Genomic DNA, 19,496 nt, shown 5'->3' on the forward strand with positions numbered 1-19,496 from the left:
AGCCAAACACAAACGGGAGGGAATGGAGTGTATCCGCAGCACCCAGAAAATGGATGTTCAGGTAAGTCAATGTCCATTTTCCAGTGTGCTGCGTCTACACTCCATAGCTGGGACATACCCAAGCCTAAACCTCAGGGACGGGATGCTGACTGCTCTCAGAAGAAGACTCAGCAACAACACTTTGCAAAACATGCCGTCCAAAAGACGCCTCCGCCGAAGCATAAGCGTCAATTCTATAGTGTCTGATGAAGGGCGACAACGAAGTCCAAGTGACAGCCCTACAAATGTCCAGCACAGAAGCCTGTGTCGCCCAAGCAGCCGAAGCTGCTGCACTTCTGGTCGGATGAGGCAAAATCCTAGATGGAACCGGGCGCACCTGATGTTCATAAGATGAAGAAATGCAGGCTTTAATCCATCGACCCACCGTCGACGATGAAACCTTCTGGCCCATAGAAGCTGGATGGAACGAAACCAGAAAAGCCTCTGACTTTCGAAACGACGCCGTCCGGCGAATATAGCGATGCAAGACTCTCCGAATGTCAAGTGTATGCCAAAGAACCTCACAATGATGTCTGGGGTCAGGACAGAAGTCTGGCAAAACTATTTCTTGGGAATGATGAAACCACGAATTAACTTTGGGCGTAAACGCAGGGTCGAGACGAAGCACCACCCTATTAGAATGAAAGATGCATAAGTCTTTCCGGACAGACAATGCTGCAAGTTCGGAGATTCAACGTGCCGATGTGCTCGCCAACAAAAACGCCACCTTGAAAGAAAGAAACTTGAGTGACACAGACCCCAGGGGTTCAAACGGTGGAACTGTCAAAGCTCGCAACATGAGCGGCAAATCCCAAGATGGATACCTATGAACCATGGGTGGGCGTAAATTAGTGGCCCCATGAAGAAACCCCCGGACCCATGGGTGGTGAGACAAAGATTGATACGGAGGGCAGTATATGACCGTGGAAAGAGCAGTAACTTGCCGACGTAAGGTGGCCGGAGCAAGACCTTTGTCCAGCCCCGACTGCAGAAAATCCAGCACATCCTGTATAACCACCGAAGTCGGGTCCACATGCTGTGCGGCCGCCCAATGACAAAACGCCTTCCACGACGCCTCGTAGATCCGGGTAGTAGAAGGCTGCCGGGATGCCTGGATTGTGCCAATCACCTTGTCAGACAGTCGATCTTTCCTCAAGATGACCCTTTCAAATGCCACATGGCCAACTGGAGCCATTGAGGCTCTGGATGGAAAATGGCTCCTTGGCACAACGCGATCCGATGAGGCGGGATCACCCATGGACTGCTGACAGAGAATTCCACGAGGTAGGCAAACCATGGCCTGTGCGGCCAATTGGGAGCTACCAGCACCATCTCTGCCCGTTCTGCCACCATCTTTCGGATCACTTGCTGAATCAGAGCGACTGGAGGAAAGACATACAACAGACCTGTCGGCCAACGACATCTCAGAGCGTCCACCCCTTCTGCCGAGAGACTCGGATAACAGGACATGAACCAAGGAAGCTGGGCGTTGGAGGGACTGGAGAACAGGTCTATCACTGGTTTCCCAAACCTGAGAACTAGCTCCCGGAACAGCCTCGGGTGTAATTGCCATTCGGCTGAGTTGATCAGCTCCCTGCTGAGCCAGTCCACTTGAACGTTAGCTGACCCTGATATATGGTCCGCCCGGATCAACAACAGATGGCGCTCCGCCCAACTGAACAGTCTCTCCGACTCGAGCATCAGGGTGCGAGACCTCGTGCCCCCATCCCTGTTCGCATGGGCTTTCGCAGATGTGTTGTCCATGAGGACTAGAATGTGATGCCCCGCACCACGGAATTGAAGTGAAGGAGCACAAGCCGAATCGCCTGAAGTTCGAGGAGGTTGATGCTGTGGCAATGTTCCACTGGAGACCACCGGCCTTGAGCAACTTGATTCGCAAGGTGGGCTCCCCAACCCTGCAGACTGGCATCGGTGGTGATCACGATCCGGTCTAGATCTAGAAAATAGCAGCCCCGACGAATGGCCTGTGACTTCCACCAACGCAGTGACAGATGGACTTGCGGCGGCACAAACACCTTCCTTGATGTGTTGGTGGAGCCCTTCCTCTGAAAGGGGAGAAGCATCTATTGCAACGGACGGGAATGCCTGCGTGCCCAAGGAACAATGTGGAAGCACGACACAAGCTTCCCGAGTAGGCGAGAGAGAGTCAACAAGGGCACTGACCTTAGGGTCAGGATTTGGTTGAGCAAGGCAGTGATGTTCTCGATCCTCTCCGGAGACAGAAACACCTGACCTCTCGTCGAGTCTATCACGGACCCGAGGTGCAGAATGGACGTGGATGGGACGAGATGGCTCTTGTCCGTGTTTATGGTGAACCCGTGTGCTCGGAAGGCAGAAAGCACCAGTTCCAAGTCGTGAGTTGCTCGATTCCAGGTGGATGATAGGACCAGTATGTCATCTAGGTAACACAAAATCCGCACTGGAATCGAATGGAGGGTTGCGGCCACCACTGCCACCAGCTTGGTGAAAGTTCTGGGTGCAGAGGAAAGACCAAAGGGCATGGCACAATACTGGTAATGCTTGCCTGCAAATTCGAACCGCAGATATTGGCGATGGGACGGATGAACTGGCACGTGGAGATAGGCATCGCGAAGATCCACAGACTGCATGAGATCACCCAGGCGCACAGAGGACAGGATCGACCGTAGAGAATGCATTTTAAAGCAGCGATAGCAAACCGCTTGATTCAGCCGCTTCAAGTTGAGGATACCCCTTACTCCCCCAGAATTCTTGGGTACCAGGAACAGGATCGAGTAAAACCTGGTCCCCTGCTGGTCCAACGGAACCTGTTCTATTGCGTTGATGTCTAGGAGGTGTGTTATCTCTGCCAGCATGAGACGATGTTGTTCCGATGAATGCGGTATGGGGCACTTGACAAAGCGCTTCGGGGGTCGATCTATAAACTCGATCAGAAGCCCCTCGGAAACCGTGCAATGTACCCAATTGTCCGAGGTTGACAGTGTCCACTGCTGGTGGAAGGCCCGGAGGCAACCCCCCACCGGGCCTTCCCGCGGCGAGTCATTTGCCCCGCCGAAAAGGCTTGGAACCGGACCCACGGTAAGGTCATTTTGAGGGAACCTGTGGTCTGCCCCGGTCCCGAAAGCGCTACCTGTCTGAGGAGTGGTCTGAAGGCTGGAAGGACTGGCAGTAAGTAGAGGACCCCCCGGGCCCAGAGTAGGTCCGAAAGGGCTGTCGCTGGGAGTAAGGTGTATAACGCCTGTCCTGCTTACGGAAGGTCGATGGTAGGATCTTCTGTTTATCTTTGTCCTCCATGAGCAGCGGTTCTAGAACGGCCCCAAATAAATTAGGCCCCTTGTATGGGGCCGAAGCCAGTTTCCATTTTGTTTTGACATCTGCCTTCCAGGGGCGAAGCCAGAAGAGCCGCCATGATGTATAGATGAAGCAAGCGCCCAAGAAGTAAACTTCACAGAATTCAACGATGTGTCAGCTGAGTACTCGATGGCCGCTATAATTTTGTTGACATCTTGATGTAAGCGGATTTCGTCTGGGGGAAGCTGTTCCTGAAGCTGGCGCAACCAGATTAAGGAAGCACGATTGAAGAAAGAAGTAACCGTAGCGGTCCTGATGGCCCAGGCCCCCGCTTGATGTGACTTACGAAAGGCCAACTCCATGCGTCTGTCCTCAGATTTCAGACCATCCAACGGATCAGAAGATATCACTGATTGAGTGGTGAGGCTTGCCACAGGAGCATCTACATTTGGCAAATCCAACAGTGCCTCCAACTCAGGTGGTGAGCAATACAATTTCTTGTCTTGATTGTTAGGCACAGTGAGGGACCCAGGCTGGCCCCATGGTGCTTGCAGCATGTCTGTAAACAACTGGGGACATGGGATAAAGGCTTTTTCCTGTTTAGCTTGCTTGAACAGAGCATCATGCAAACCCGCCTCAGGTTGGGAGGCAGGGAGTTGGGCCCCCACCGATCCCAAATTAGTTGTCAAATGCGCCTTATGGAGGAGAGACTTAAATAAAGATGGACAAAACAAGCCCGTAAAGGCCAGAGTGTCAGGCAACAAGCCCTCATCCTCCGAAAATTCGAGATCTTCAGGGCACCCTTCCTCCTGCTCGGACTCTCCTGACGAATCAGATTCCCATCAGAGGGGCGAACGGGACCTGTGAGTCTGCGACACATGTGCTGCCTCTTGACGTGCCACCGGAGCAGGCCCTTGAGCAGCTTGATGGACCCCTGCAGCCATGATGGTGGCCAAGGCCGTGGACAGCATCACCTGAAAATCGACCTGCGAGCTCGTTGGGGTCAGATCAGATGGATGTAGGCCCTCAGCTGTAGGGGTAAAGGTGGCTGACGGGGCCTGTCCTGCCGGCAGTAAAAAGAAATCCATTCCAGCAACGGAAACATCAGGCATGGATTGTGACACCCTCTTAGACAGAGCCAATGGGGTAATAGAAGCATACCCAGACAGTGAGAGCTCACGAGCAGGAGACGTTGGCTGAGTCTGACTCTGATCCTGGTTGACCAGTAAGGCAGCCGTCTGTCTGGCCTTCTCATATTGTTTCTCAAATGCCTTGTGGCGACGGAGGGCATCCTTGTCACCAACAGCGGGGTTTTTGGAATGTTGTGATTTATGACTGGCAGAAGCAGAACGCTTGTCCTTCTTCTTCTTCTTATGGGATTTGGAGGACCTAGCAGGGCTGGTTTTCTGCTCAAGATCTGAGGACAACGATAAGTCTGCCATTGCCCCCAAGCAAAAAGACCTTGGATAGAAAGGGAACTATGTACAACAATGGTAAGAAATAATAATAATTAATTGGTTTTATTATTATTTTTTCTTTTTTTCTTTTTTATTTTATGTACAATGAACCCTTGGGGAGATTAGGCCCAAGTGTAACCCGCCTACGAGGAGCAGGCCCGCCGGCCTCCCCAGGGCCTGGGCCTGTCTGTAGTCTTGAGGAGCACTGACCAAGAAATGGCCAGAACGACTCCAAACAATAAAGAAAGGTCAATCCCAAAACAAAATGCCCTCAAACGCCACTCCAAGCAATCACCGCTGGTTAGGCAAGGGCGGAGGCCTGAAATAATTCGCCCAGGCAAGTTGGAGGTTGCATCAAAATGGCGGGCGTGATGAGTCGAATCCCCACCAACAGCGCTCACCACGAGGCCGCTGAACCAAAATTGTGGCGTGGGCGGCTAGCATCCCCAGAAGCCACTCTACCCATGAAAGGGAGGAAATCCCTGGGCTGGCCTTATTAAAATGTGGCTCCGCCCGCAGATCCCTGATGGGACGGCAGCTGGTTCTCTTTAATGAGGGAGCTGAGCCTCCCATGCTGAGGCCTTTACTTGCCTTGCCGTCGCTTCACAAGACGAGAAACTCCAGCTCAATAATTACGAGGTAGGGGTTACGACGGCGAACCACAGAGCCCCTCCTCCACCGATCACGATCTCCCAGCCGAATCCGCCCCGCAGGGACAGATATCGGCAGCTGTGTGCGTGCGAAGCGTGAAGCTCAACCCGACCCGGCTCACCAGGCATGCAGTCAGCTAAAACAGCAAGCGGCAGACAATCCAGGAAACACAAAAGGAAAAAGCCTTCTCCTAACTGAAATAAGTAGAAAAGAAATTTACAGCTACTCAAAAATAACTCAAAAACCTAATCGCATTACCCTAGAGCACAGAGGAAAAATAATCACCTCAGTCTGTCAGCAACTGAGAGAAAGACTGGGGAATTAAGGCTAAAGGGGTGTGGCTAGAGCACAGAGTGAGGTAGGAATTTGATTTAAAAAGTTCTCTCAGTTGCTGTCAGAAATGAGGATTGGTCCCAGCTATGGAGTGTAGACGCAGCACACTGGAAAACTGCCCCAATAGCAGAGGAACAAAAGATAAACTCCTAATTGATAAAATGATTTTGGAAAATTGCAAGAGAAAGAAGATGAACCTGAATGCAGCATGGATTGACTACAAAAAGGCATTTGACTCTCTGCCACATGACTGGTTAACCAGAAATAACAGGAGTCAGTAGAAACATCAGAAGCTTTGTGCAAAGATTGATTGCACAGTGGAAGACACAGTTGCAGGTCAATGATGAGAGACTGGGAGAAGTTAATATCAAGAGAGGAATATTTCAAGGAGATTCACTATCACTATTACTATTTGTCATTGCACTGTTTCCTCTGTCAACAGTACTGAATAACTCAGGCCATGGCTATCAAACATCAAAAACATCTGACAGACTACCTCACTTCCTTTACATGGACGATCTGAAGCTGTATGAAAAAACTCCATCTGAAATAGAATTGCTGCTCAATGCTGTCCATATGTATAGCCAAGATTTTACAATGGAATTTGGATTGGACAAATGTGCACACTCACTATCAAACAAGTGAAAATTGAAGGAATCAAGATGCCCCATTAACATTAACTTTGCGTTCAAAGGCAGCAAAAATTATTGGGAACCTCAAATTGACAAAGTTTTTGAAAATGAGCAGGTCAAGATCTTGTGGAACTTTTGAATCCAAAAAACAGACTCCCACAAGAGGCCTGACATCACTCTCATAGAAAATAAAACAGTCTGGTTCATTAATATTGCACTACAATGTGATTCATGAATTGAAGAGAAACAACTAGAAAAAATAACAAAATATCACGATCTGCAAATTGATGTTGAGCGATTGTGGAGGAAGAAATCAATGATTGTACCAATAATAATAGGTGTCCTTGGAGCAATACCCAAAGGGTTACCTAGATACATGGAAATTTATATACTCAGGCACTAACTTAACCGCTTTTAGGTCCTTGGTTAAGACTTGAACTGTTAACTTTTTACCAATCCCAACTGTGAATCAAATCAAAGATTAAAAATAACTAATATGGATGAAACATGTAACAGTGATATTCATTGTCATCAGGGCACTTGGTACCATGTCCAAGAATTTTACAAAACACATCAAGAAATTGCAGCTTCCTGCAATAACACCAGTGGAACTACAAAAAACTGCGCTACTCAGAACATCATATATTTTAAGAAGATAGTTAGTTGATACCTAGGACGCTGGCAGCAACCCGTATCAACCATTAGCACCAGTCAATGGTATTTGTGACACATTTTCAAAAGAGGATGGAAATATTGGTGTGTCTTATACACCGAATATAGCCATTTTTGGCCTCCCGAAGCCTCGCCCTGCTCGTCCCATTTTTGTGAAAAACAGGCCCATTTTTTGCAAAAACTGCAGTGTTTTTGCCCTCCCCCAGTCCCCAGGAGCACTCTGCAGGCCTCCCAAAACTTCTGCATGCAAACAGGGCCATTTTTGACCAAAAAATGGACGAAAAATGGGGTTTGGGAGGCCTGCAGAGTGCTCCATGGGGCTGGGGAGGGCAAAAATCTTTTTTTTCTTACTTATCTCTTTGAAATCTTGATGCATCTTATACACCAGTACGTCTTATAGTCCAAAAAATATGGTAATAGGCAAAAATGCCAAATCCAGTCTGAACATCCTGCTGACTGTGTGACAAACCAAAATAATAATAAGAGCTAAAAGAAGTTGTGCCACTCACAGGCTCATAAATAAAAGCTTTCCTATTTGTTTACTTAAAGAATTCATTTCTTATGACACATCATTATTATTCAAGATATTTTCTCTCCCCGGAATCCAGTCCGTCTATAATTCTATGATAACTAAGCAAATATCTAAAATTAATTCTGGAGTTACATTCTATAGCAAATGCTTTTTTAATTTCATTTGGGATTTCCTCTATCGCTCTTCAACAGATATGTCTATGTGTTTAATAAAGCAGCACAAATTGCACAATGGAATAATGTGAAATGGGTGTGATTACCTATATGATTGTTTTAGATGTTACTTCAACTACCATAGAAATCACTTGAAAAGTGGAGAAACATAAGGACAGGTAGATGCTTAAAAATTGCCTCTGAACTAACAGACTCCACAAGAGAACATCAAGAATTATTTTTATTACTTACAGTTCTTAGTTAAAATTATGTATTCCAACGCATTAACAGAAATCATATACATAAGGTTGGTGACTTAAATCAAAAGCCTATTTAATCCAGAATTCTTTTGCCAGAGTGAAAATTCACAAAAGCATTTTTTTTTAAAATCCTACTAGATTAACTCAGACACCACCTGTTTTGGATTTTTTTTCCTGACAAAATCAACTAACTTAACACTATTATGAAAGGAGCACAGCTCTCACTCACAACAGTGGAATACAGGTTTTCCTCCCCTAGCTTTCAAGAAATCGGTTGCTCATGAAAACTTTTCATTGTCAGATCATCAAAGTTGGTTCACTTATGCAGGTTCCTCTGTGATATTTATTTCTATTTACCATCATTTCCAAGGATGCTTTTTGGGGGATTCAAATTACCAAAAGAGCAATAGCAATAGCACTTAGACTTATATACCACTTCATAGTGCTTTACAGCCCTCTCTAAGCGGTTTACAGAGTCAGCCTATCGCCCCCAACAATCAGGGTCCTCATTTTACTGACCTCAAAAGGATGGAAGGCTGAGCCAATGCCTCAAAAAGAGTCATTAAGGTTATTCTTACAGAAAACATTTCATTCTGTCACAAACATTTATTCCAAACTTTATTCATACAAACCAAATAAAGAAGAAATTTGGATAATGAAATTGTTTAGATGGAATTCTTATAATTCTTTTACCTGTAATACTATATACAGTATTTTCAAGATGGTCTAGAATGTCTAATCTTATTTCTTAACATTCAATAGATTCTCTGTTTTATTCCTCAGATTAACATAGCCTGCTAGTATCAGAGATTTCAAGAGAAATGGAGTAATTTAAACGAGTTCTTAATTTAACAGTAAGCTTTATTTTTTTTAAAAAAGGAAGTATCACAAAGTACATTTGTTCCACAGAAAAACTCTATTTTGCTTTTGGGGCTCTAGGTTAATCCTCTCTTTCATTTTGGTAAATGTGTTGCTTTGCACTGAGTATATGAATATCAGTACTTAGAAATGGTAAGTTCCTCTTCAAAGCTTGATATGAATTTTCATGGCAAATCAAAATGACAATGAGCTAGAGTGGCAGCTTTAGATACTTCAATCATTTAAAATATTCAGGTCCTACTTTTTATAGTATATTATTGTAGTTTTCTATTTTTGCATTAAAGGGACTATAGAGGAAGGAAGGAAGGAAGGAAGGAAGGAAGGAAAGAAGGAAGGAAGGAAGGAAGGAAGGAAGGCTCAATTATTAATATTCAGAATATTATGAGTCTTGCTTCTTAGCACTTTGAGTAGAAAAATCTGTATTAGATGATAGCAGTGAAATTTGCTTGGAGGAACCAAGAAACAGTTAATGAGAAAAGCCTGAAGCATTCTTTATATTTTGCATGAGAGTTACTAGGGAGGTGTTTTCAACTTACAGTGAAACACTATGAAGAAGTAGGTCTCCAACTTTTCAACATGAACATCAAATATTGATCAAAGAATTTTCAGTGTCTAGTCTGAAGCCAGCAAAAATATTTTGCAGCAATACATATAATTGTATATGAACAACAAAGAAAATTAATGCTCTGAAATATGATGTAAATCCTACATTTTGTGATTGTGAGTTTTCAGAGACTTTTAAAGTCAGCTTTTGAAATGTATGTGAATTATTCTTCTCCATCAGAGAGAACTAACTTTCAGATTTTAGAATTAAAAAAAAAATCCTTCTGCATTTTTGTTTGTTGGTTTCAAAGGCACTGGATTTAAACTTATTTTTCATCCTGCTTATAGAAGAATTTACTCAAAATTGTTCTTGTTTCTTGTCTTTTCCCCAGAAGTAAAGATTGTTAGAAACATACAAGTGTACTACCAAATTAGCCATTCATATTAAGAGAAATTTGTCCACAACTGACAACATGTGAAGTTAGCCTCACCTCTGCTTGATTTATTTATGCTCTTTTACTTATTTATTTTTCAACTGTAGCTATACAACTGTAACTTTTTTTTTGGAACCCACCTGTACAATTAGTCCTGTTATGAAACCATGGCAATTTCAAGACCTTGAAAACTGCTTTGTGCCATATCATATATCACAACTGTAAAATGTAAAGGTTCCCCTCACACATATATGCTAGTCGTTCGCGACTCTAGGGGGCGGTGCTCATCTCCATTTGAAAGCTGAAGAGCCAACACTGTCCGAAGACGTCTCGGTGGTCATGTGGCTGACATGACTAAATGTCAAAGGCACATGGAACGCTGTTACCTTCCCACCAAAGGTGGTCCCTATTTTTCTACTTGCATTTTTTACGTGCTTTCAAACTACTAGGTTGGCAAAAACTGGGACAAGTAACAGGAGCTCACCCCATTACGCAGTACTAGGGATTCGAACCACTGAACTACCGACCTTACGATTGACAAGCTCAGTTTCTTAGCCACAGAGCCACCGCATCCCTTTTTATCACAACTATACCATATTGTGGTATAGTTGGTCAAAATATTGACCAAGTTAGAAGCAGAAAATGCCGGGTTTGTTTCTGAGCATCTACAAGATGCAAAGACCAGATAACAAATTAGATCCTGCTTCCAGTTTATTGTGGGAATACACAATAACAGGTTAGAATGGAATTAAGTAGACAATAATGGGCTAAAATGGATTTTATTTACATAATAGCTTTATCTCACACCTGTACCTTAGGAGGGTAGGTCTCCCAAGTCAAGAGTTGAATAGAGGAATTTGCTATGCTAGCAGTTCTGAAGATATTCTCCATGTTTCTTCATCTCTTACAGTGCTTAGTGGAAGGTCACAAAGATTATGCTTAGTGAGGTCATGGCAGTTTTTCAAGGCCACACTTTCAAACTAAGGTCATATTTCTTATGTTGCTAAGAGAACGCTTTTTTCTGATGGTAAGTCACAGAGTATCTAAGGGAATAATATCTACTTATATAGATTCTATCTTTCTGTCTCATTTTCTCTTCCTTCTTTGTTCTCTTGTTCTTTTATTTCTCTTTTTATTCCCTGCATTCTCTTTTATGCGTGATGCATATAAAAAAAAAGAGGCAAAGTTTCAATTGCTACAATGTGGCCATTACCCTGATTTTTTGAGTACCTTCTGTAGACACAGATGATAGACAAATAAATTTTATTTTGCTCAATGACCAGCTTGATTAGGAAGGAATTTCTCCTTCTTGAGCCCAAATTGATTCTGAGGGAAAAACAGTCTCTGCTTTTCTTTTATAGTGCTGCCAATTTTCTTCTCACTCTCTAAAAACAGAGACTTTTTATAGTCTTTTTACCCTTTCCCACCACAAGTTCAGTGGTGGGTTTCAATTTTTTTTACTACTGGTTCTGTAGGTGTGGCTTGGTGGGCATGGCATGACTTGGTGGGTGTGGCAGGGGAAGGATACTGTAAAATCTCCATTCCCTCCCCACTCCAGGGGAAGGTTACTGCAAAATCCCTATTTCCTCCAATCAGCTGGGGCTTGGGAGGCAGAGAATAGATAGGGGCAGGGCCAGTCAGAATTTTTACTACCAGTTCTCTGAACTATTCAAAATTTCCACTACCGGTTCTCCAGAACTGGTCAGAACCTGCTGAAACAAGTTGCATGGTGAATCTTCTGGGCAAAGTTGGATAATGACAAGATGTAGTTGGCTGTGTGTTCATGTGCTTCTGAGTGAAGAAGATATCTTATATTTGCTAGGATTTTAACAAGTAGGTTTCTGTTAGAAAACAGGATTCTCAAAATAAAGGGTGGCTGTCAGATACAAAAATGTATAGCATATTGCTTATTGCAACAGTCTGACAATTCATTACACTGACTTAATGCTGTCTTATGCAAGCCAATGATGCAATGAATTCTCCATGCAACTGCTGTTAGATGAACAGCAAAGTTTATATTGCTTATTATGTTCTCTACCTTTATAGATGTACCTTTGTGTGTGTGTGTGTGTGTATGTTCCTTTTTCATTCCTATGGGTGATAATAAAAGAATGACAAGGGAGGGACAGAAGGAAGGAAGGGAGGGAGGGAGGGAGGGAGGGAGGGAGGGATAAAGAGGAAGGAAGGGATGAAACAAAAAAAGATTTCGGATGTTCCTTATCAGTTTCCGACAAGAAAACTCAACAGGGAAGTTGGTAGAAAGTTGGAAGCTGCTCCCTCTGTTTTTATGACTGCTTGTAGTCATTCTATTTCTCTGTTTAGGTAAGGAAATATCTCTGAAATGATTACTCAATGAGTCATAGTTTATTTAGTGGATGCACATAGTTTATTTTGTGCATGTACATACTGTACATGCACAAACACACACATGTAATTTAGAATGTCAAAACTGTAAAATTAACATATTTTTAAATATAGCAATTGATCCAAGAGTGTGCTTAATCAAATCAAAACTCTGTTATGGTCATTGACCAGTGAAAGGATAGTCTTGATTAGAAATTCCCAGCATGTGTAAAATACTCAATCCTTATTACACCCAGTTATCAGTCTTTCAGTTTCTGCACAAACTAGTGAAGTGTGGTCCCATTCCTCTCCCACCCCAATCCCACTATATGCAATATTTCTCCTTGGCTTTACAATTTATAAAGAAAAATAGCTAAGTAAGAACATTTCATCAAGCAAACAAAAGAGTTGCTATTGCAACAGTATTGAAAAGCAGGAACAATCTGCCATGTATATTATTTTTTCCTTTGAAGGGAACAATGGATCGGTCCACACTCGGGTCTTTAGGTTAATGTTGGTATGATACTAGGAAACATGGAAGAAATCAAAGGAGAAATTAAAGGAATGTACAAAGTTAAAGCAGCGAAATATATAATAGAAAGGTATCCATGATGAAAAGCAATAAGGGTATGTGGGCAATATTGCTGTTACATTTGTAACCCAATTGATCACCATAGTTGATTTGGCTGATTGGACCGGCTAGGCATGTGTCCCCCCCCCTCTCTCTCTCACCACTCTTTGTGTGTCCCTCCCAAAGCCACATGCTTGGTGGAAGAGGATGACCATCCCAGATAGAAGTTGCATACTGATCTTCAGACAAAGGTATATGATAGCTGCACTCCTCTACTAGAACCTCTAAACAAACCTTAAATGGAAAAGTCAGACACAGGAAGACCTGACCATATCATGACTTCTAACAATGCTGTACTTTTTTGCACAATAAGAAGAATAAGATGCAGGGAAACAACCAGAGGTGGAATTCACTTACCTTCCTTACCGGTTCGCAAATGTGAGTGCATGTGCCACCTCTGTGCATGAGCATGGCCTTCTGCGCATGCGCAGTAGTCACGCATTACATCCGGGCAGGTGGGCAGAGCTTCCCGCAGTCACTGCTACCGGGTCGTGCAATCTGGACAGAACCAGCTAAATCCCACCACTGGAAACAACCAATCAGAGCCTGCACAGGTCCTAGTCTGGATTGAGCACCAGCCTAATCCTGTTGCCCACCCATATCTCTCAAGGCAAAATTTCTAAAGGCGTCTGAAGTTTAAAAAAAAAAATGCTAGGAAACAAAACAAGCAGCTTAGGAAATTCTTTATGGTTGGCAATTCTTATCATTTTTTTTAAAAAAAACCTTCATTAAATGATCTTTTCATTTTAAATTTCATGAGACTCTTGTTATAAAAAAAAGAGAAATAGTGTAATTATTTTTATGAGAAAAAAATAAACATATGTTTTATATATAATTTTAAATAAGTAGGATATATAGATAGATACAAAGAATAGTGAAAGCAGTAGTTCTCTCTGTGACACTCTATGGAAGTGAAAGTTGGACTTTGAAGAAGCAGGATACTGGCACTTTTGAACTTAGGTCTTGGAGAAGACACCTGAGAATACTACCGAGAGCCAAGAAAACAAAGTAATAGATCATTGAACAAATCATCCCAGAGTTCTCACAGGAGGCAAAAATGTCCATGTTCAAATTACTCACTTCACACAATTTCTACAAACACTCTAAGGAAGACTTTAATGCTTGGAAATGTGGAAGGAAAGAGAAGAACAGGATATCCAGCTGCAAGATAGATAAAGTCTATTACAATGCCAGTGGAGCTGAAATACCAAGTTAGAAACAGTTTGTCATACTAATTTTATATATAATTAGTATGTATATATGTGTGTATATGTACACCTACACATACATACACTTACCACACACATATACATTTGCACCCACATACATATGTATAAATCTCCTGTGAGATCCAAATGGCTGGATGTTGTGGCCCGCTAGCGGCCTGCGTGGATCATGGCTGATCCCGACAAGGAGGCTGGTGTGGCATCACGTCAGCAGCCTGCACAGCCAGCGCTCGCATTGGACAGCGAGGAGGCTGAAGAGGATGTGGTGCCAGAGGCAGAGACTCAGCCAGGACCTTCAGAACCTCCAGAGGCTCCTTCAAGTGGAGAGAGAGAACTGGAGGAGCCTCTTCTCAATGCTTGAGCATGCAGGGCTGCCAAAAGGCAGGAGTGGCTACTCAGGAGGAGGAGGTCTCCTCGAGAGTAAGGCTTGAGGATAATTGGCCACTCCCTTAGCCTATTTAAGTCACAAGACGTTAGTAAGTTTCTTGCTGGAAACAACTTGTAATTATCATCAGAGCATTTTTGGAAAAGTCTTATTGTATCTTGTTTTCTGGGCTGGTTGCCAGCCTTTGCCGGACTTTGGTTTATTCTTGCTACTTAATAAATTTGATAAGGACCGTTGGTGTGTGTCAATATCCTCGGGAATCCAGAGTTGGGGCAGAACACTGGACCCCTAAGAGGATCATGTTGAAAATCTGGTTCTCCCTAGAGGCATTGGGTTGGTGATAATATGTAAAACATTATTTGCACTGTAATGGAGTTTGTTTCCAGCTTTCCAGCTACTTTTTTACTGTTGCTACTACATTTCTCGTTTTGTTTTGTTTTTAATCCTCATAAGCTACTCCGAGTCTTTGCTAAATGGGTAGCCTTTGATTTCTAAGTTAATCATTTTTTAAAAAAGTATCTTTGCTTAAATTCATCAGGATAAACAGGTGAGTCTTCTGTCCTCCCTTATAATCACATCATATTAATCTATAATGTTAATTTAGCTAAAGATTATTTCTTAAATTAAAAATGCAACATGAAAAAACAAGCAATCTGCTGGAAGGCAGAAGGTATTCACTGTTCTACACAACTGCCTAATTTCCATTGATTCATTTGGCTGAATTCACAAACTTTAAAAAAATCTTTCTAAATTGAAACAATTTGTACTTGGGAACTGTTTACATTTTTGTATAATAAAATTAGTGCAGGGCGATTAATATATTACTAGAAATTTAAAAAAATATTTTCAGCTTCTTAATTTCAGCTTCTTTTGATGGTGATTGAATTAAATATCAGAGTTAGGCAGGCAAAGTATTCTGTGCTTTGGGGCAGGGTTTCCTTATTGTAGGCAGCATTATCATCAAATTATTTAATTAATCTTCTATCACTCTGTTTAATTTTAACATTTTAATGGATGAAGTCTGCATTTGTTCAGTTTTGGTGAATAGGTGATTCATGGCCAAGAACTCATTTTAAGCAGCATGAAACTTCTATCTAAGGTCTTACTGAGGTATGTTTTTGATTGCTATTGATTTAAGCAAGGCCAAGCAAAAATGCAGCATATAGCAAATCTCTGAGCCAAGACAGCAGAGTGGATATGTAATTCAATTTCAGAGCTGATCCAGTGACAACAGCCTATGCTTGCAATGATTATGGACATGGTCCAGCAGTTTGTTACCCAAGTTTTTCAATTCTGCATTTTAAGGAGAACACAGCTTGAGCGGGCATTTCAAGTTCCCAGGACACTATCAGCTCCAATGTAATGTGAGTTCAGAGCATTTGCTTTTATCTGACAGCCAATAAGAGTGTTCTTTTCTTGGCAACAGGTAGGTAACATATATCTCAACCGATCATTGTTCAGCTCTAGGCCATCTCCGTTTGCAATGATGTTTTGCTTCTTGCAAACAGATGTTTCCAATTGCAAATACAAAGACATACATATGTCTTTGTATATCTACATGAAATCTGTGGCCTGACATTATGCACAATTCTATCAGTGATACTGACCCTCATCCTCATCTTCCAACTACAGGCTATTGAAGGAATTGCAGAGCAGCCATTTCTCCCAAATAAAATCTACATTCTAGATTCAAAATCTACATTCTTATCTAGATTCAGAATAGCGTAGTTTGACCCAAAGACATCTTCCAAAGTAATTGATCAGTTTCAAGCCACATTTTAAAAAATGATCTTTCAACCCAGAGATTCCCAACCCCCAGGCCATAGCCCATTACTGGGCCATGGCTGGTTCGGAAGGCACACCCATGTGACAGTCCACCTTTTGCATGGGACAGTTCCCCTCCCCCCCCCTGCAAGGTTGGGGACTGCTGTTCTAACCAATGGTTGGAACGTATGGAAATATTAGTGGTTTTCTATCTAATGGATAAATTATATAAAGATAATTAGCTGACTGCAAATCGGTAAGCGATTATTCACTACAAAATGGTACAAATTCATATGAAAGATACATCACCCAACCATGTAACATCAGCAGTGCTGGAAGGGAGAGGGGTTTGCAAACCTCCCTCCCTTCTAGAACTGAGGATGTTATCTAATTAGGGTAATGAAACATCTGCAAGCAAACAGACAAACTCAGAGAACACCAAGGAGCCCACAGTTCAACCCCAAGTTATAAATATTCTCTCCCATTAGATATAGAGATAGACAGATAGACAGACAGATAGCTAGATAATATATAGATGAGGATGAGGATGATGAGGATGAGGATGATAGGGAGGGAGGGAGGGAGGGAGGGAGGGAGGGAGGGAGACAGACAGATGGATAGGTCAATAAATAATAGAAAAGTGAGTGAGTGAGGGGAGGGGGGCAGGCAGGCAGGCAGGCAGATCAAGTAACTCACCTACAAAATTTGGATTGTTGCAGTGGAGTCAGAGACCTCCCTGTTCACAGTTTTAAGCTGACAAACACACACACAAACAAACAAACGTGCACACCTAGTGCTGCAGTACAAAGGGCCCATTAATTTCACTTTAATTTATCTTACAATTAAAGATACAGAGTAGCCAATGCAAATAAGATTATGACAGAGAAGAAACAAAGAATAATTATTATTATTATTATTATTATTATTATTATTATTATTATTAACTTTATTCATTAAACATGAAACTCAGTCAACTGAACATTCAAAAATGCCTCAGAAATACCACTGACTGGTGTTAATGGTTGATACGGGTTGCTGCCAGCGTCCTAGGTATCAACCAAATATCTATTTAAGATGTACGATGTTTCAAGTAGCGCAGTTTTTTGCAGTTCCGCTGGTGTTATTGCATTAAGCTGCAATTTCTTGATGTATCTTATAAAATTTTGGGACATGGTACCAAGTGCCCCGATGACAGTGGGTATCACTGATACATGTTTCATCCATAGCCATGTAGCTTTGATGGCTAGGGCGTGATATTTCATTATTTTTTTCAGTTCTTTTTCTTCGACTCTGGCATCTCCTGGTACCGCGATGTCAATGTTTTTGTTGCTGTTGTTACTATTACTATTACTATTACTATTATTATTATACTATTATATTATTATTATTATTATTATTATTATTATTATTATTATTTAATCTTTAGTGAGATTCACAGCCTTTGAGGCTGATTAATAGCTCAGCAGCTCGAGTCCTAACTAAGGACCTAGGAACTGTTAAGGTATCGTCGGAGGATGTAAGCTGTTCCGAGTAAGGTGGGTTTTTGTAGAGTCAAAATGTTCAAGTCCAGTAAATTTAGAATTTCTAAATAGCGGGGTAGCCCTTTGGGTATTGCCCCAAGGGCTCCAAATACAAGCGGGACAACACACAATTTCTTTTTCCACAGTCGCTCAACTTCAATTTGCAAGTCCCGGTACTTTGTGATTTTTTTCTTGCTGCTTATCTTCAATCTGTGCATCACCAGGTATTGCAATGTCAATGAACCATACTTTTTTCTTTTCAACTATTGTTATGTCAGGTGTGTTGTGGACCAAGTGCCTGTCAGTCTGAATTCTGAAGTCCCACAAAATCTTGAGTTTCTCATTCTCTAAAACTTTCTCAACCTGATGTTCCCAGTGGTTTTTGCTGTACTCAAATCCAAACTTCTGGCACAATTTCCAATGAATGATCTTAGCAATGCGGTCATGACATTGTAGGTAGTCAGTTTGTGAAAGTTTGCTGCACCCACTGATCAGGTGGCATTATTATTATTATTATTATTATTATTATTATTATTATTATTATTATTATTTAATCTTTAGTGAGATTCACAGCCTTTAAGCCTGGTTATTGCTCAGCAGCTCGAGTCCTAACCAAGGACCTAGGAACTGTTAGGGTATCGTTGGAGGATGTAAGCTGTTCTGAGTAAGGTGGTTTTTTGTAGAGTCAAAATGTTCAAGTCTGGCAAATTTAGAATTTCTAAATAGTGGGGTAGCCCTTTGGGTATTGCTCCAAGGGCTCCAATTACAATCGGGACAACATATTATTATTATTATTATTATTATTATTATTATTATTATTATTATCATCATCATCATCATCATCATCATCATCATCATCATCATCATTATCATTATCATTATTTTGCTATTTAGCAAAGGACTTCATCTATTGGATAATATTCTTTAAGGCAAACTATGTGGCTAACATTGTAGATAATGTTGGGCTGATTCTCACTTCCTCGTGTACAGATAATTGTGATAAATTTTGCTGGCTCACTTGCATTAAGGGCACATAATAGAGATTCTGCAATGTACTTTGAAAGTACAAATGCTACATAAACTATTGGGATTATCTGTTCTTTTTCTTCAGTTGATGAAGAATCCATCTACAGCTAAGCGATCTGAAGACAATCATTCATTCAGTATGGGAATGATTTTCCAAGCCTTTCATCTCCAAAGGCAACACCAAGCATATCATTTAGCCAATAAACTTCTATTTATTTTGAGTTACAGACCTAACAAGCTTGGCTTCTACAGAATGGAGTTCTCTTTGTTTTTCACCTTTATGCACCTTGAAAACTCATTCATACCTATTTGCACATTGTCATCCAATTCTTGGATAATGAATGACCTTTCCACCCTTATTTATGTGTGTGTGTCTATGTTAATTCACTTGAAGAGCTTGTTTTAGGCTTAGAGAAGTCTTAGATTATATTCTAATTTAGAGATGTGCTAGATAATTGGGGATAAAATGCTTAGAATGAAAAGTGAATTGTAAAAATTAACTGCTTGCATAGTCTGGTCAGATGTTAGGTAACACAGAGGAACAACAAAAATTAAGATTAATCTACAAGAACTTCTGTAATTTTAAAAATTCATGCATGCACTACAGTTTTATGCTTACAAGTTATATGTTTCTCCAGACAACAGTTGTATTCCTGCCTATAAGGTACTGTATTTTTCATCCTAGGGAGATTTTGTAATATCAAAGATTCTTTTTTTCTAATCTTT

The 19,496-nt window shown here is 41.7% G+C and overlaps 1 long non-coding RNA gene across 1 annotated transcript; it reads left to right on the plus strand.

Moving 5' to 3' along the window:
• Positions 1-4,774: 4,774 nt before the first annotated feature.
• On the plus strand, positions 4,775-18,997 carry LOC132710545 (uncharacterized). The gene is made up of 2 exons (XR_009621253.1): positions 4,775-4,823; positions 18,856-18,997. It is a non-coding gene; the product is annotated as an uncharacterized LOC132710545 (long non-coding RNA).
• Positions 18,998-19,496: the final 499 nt, after the last annotated feature.

Source organism: Pantherophis guttatus, chromosome 7, assembly GCF_059756535.1.
Source record: "Pantherophis guttatus breed Tessera chromosome 7, ASM5975653v1, whole genome shotgun sequence".
NCBI classification, from domain to species: domain Eukaryota; kingdom Metazoa; phylum Chordata; class Lepidosauria; order Squamata; family Colubridae; genus Pantherophis; species Pantherophis guttatus.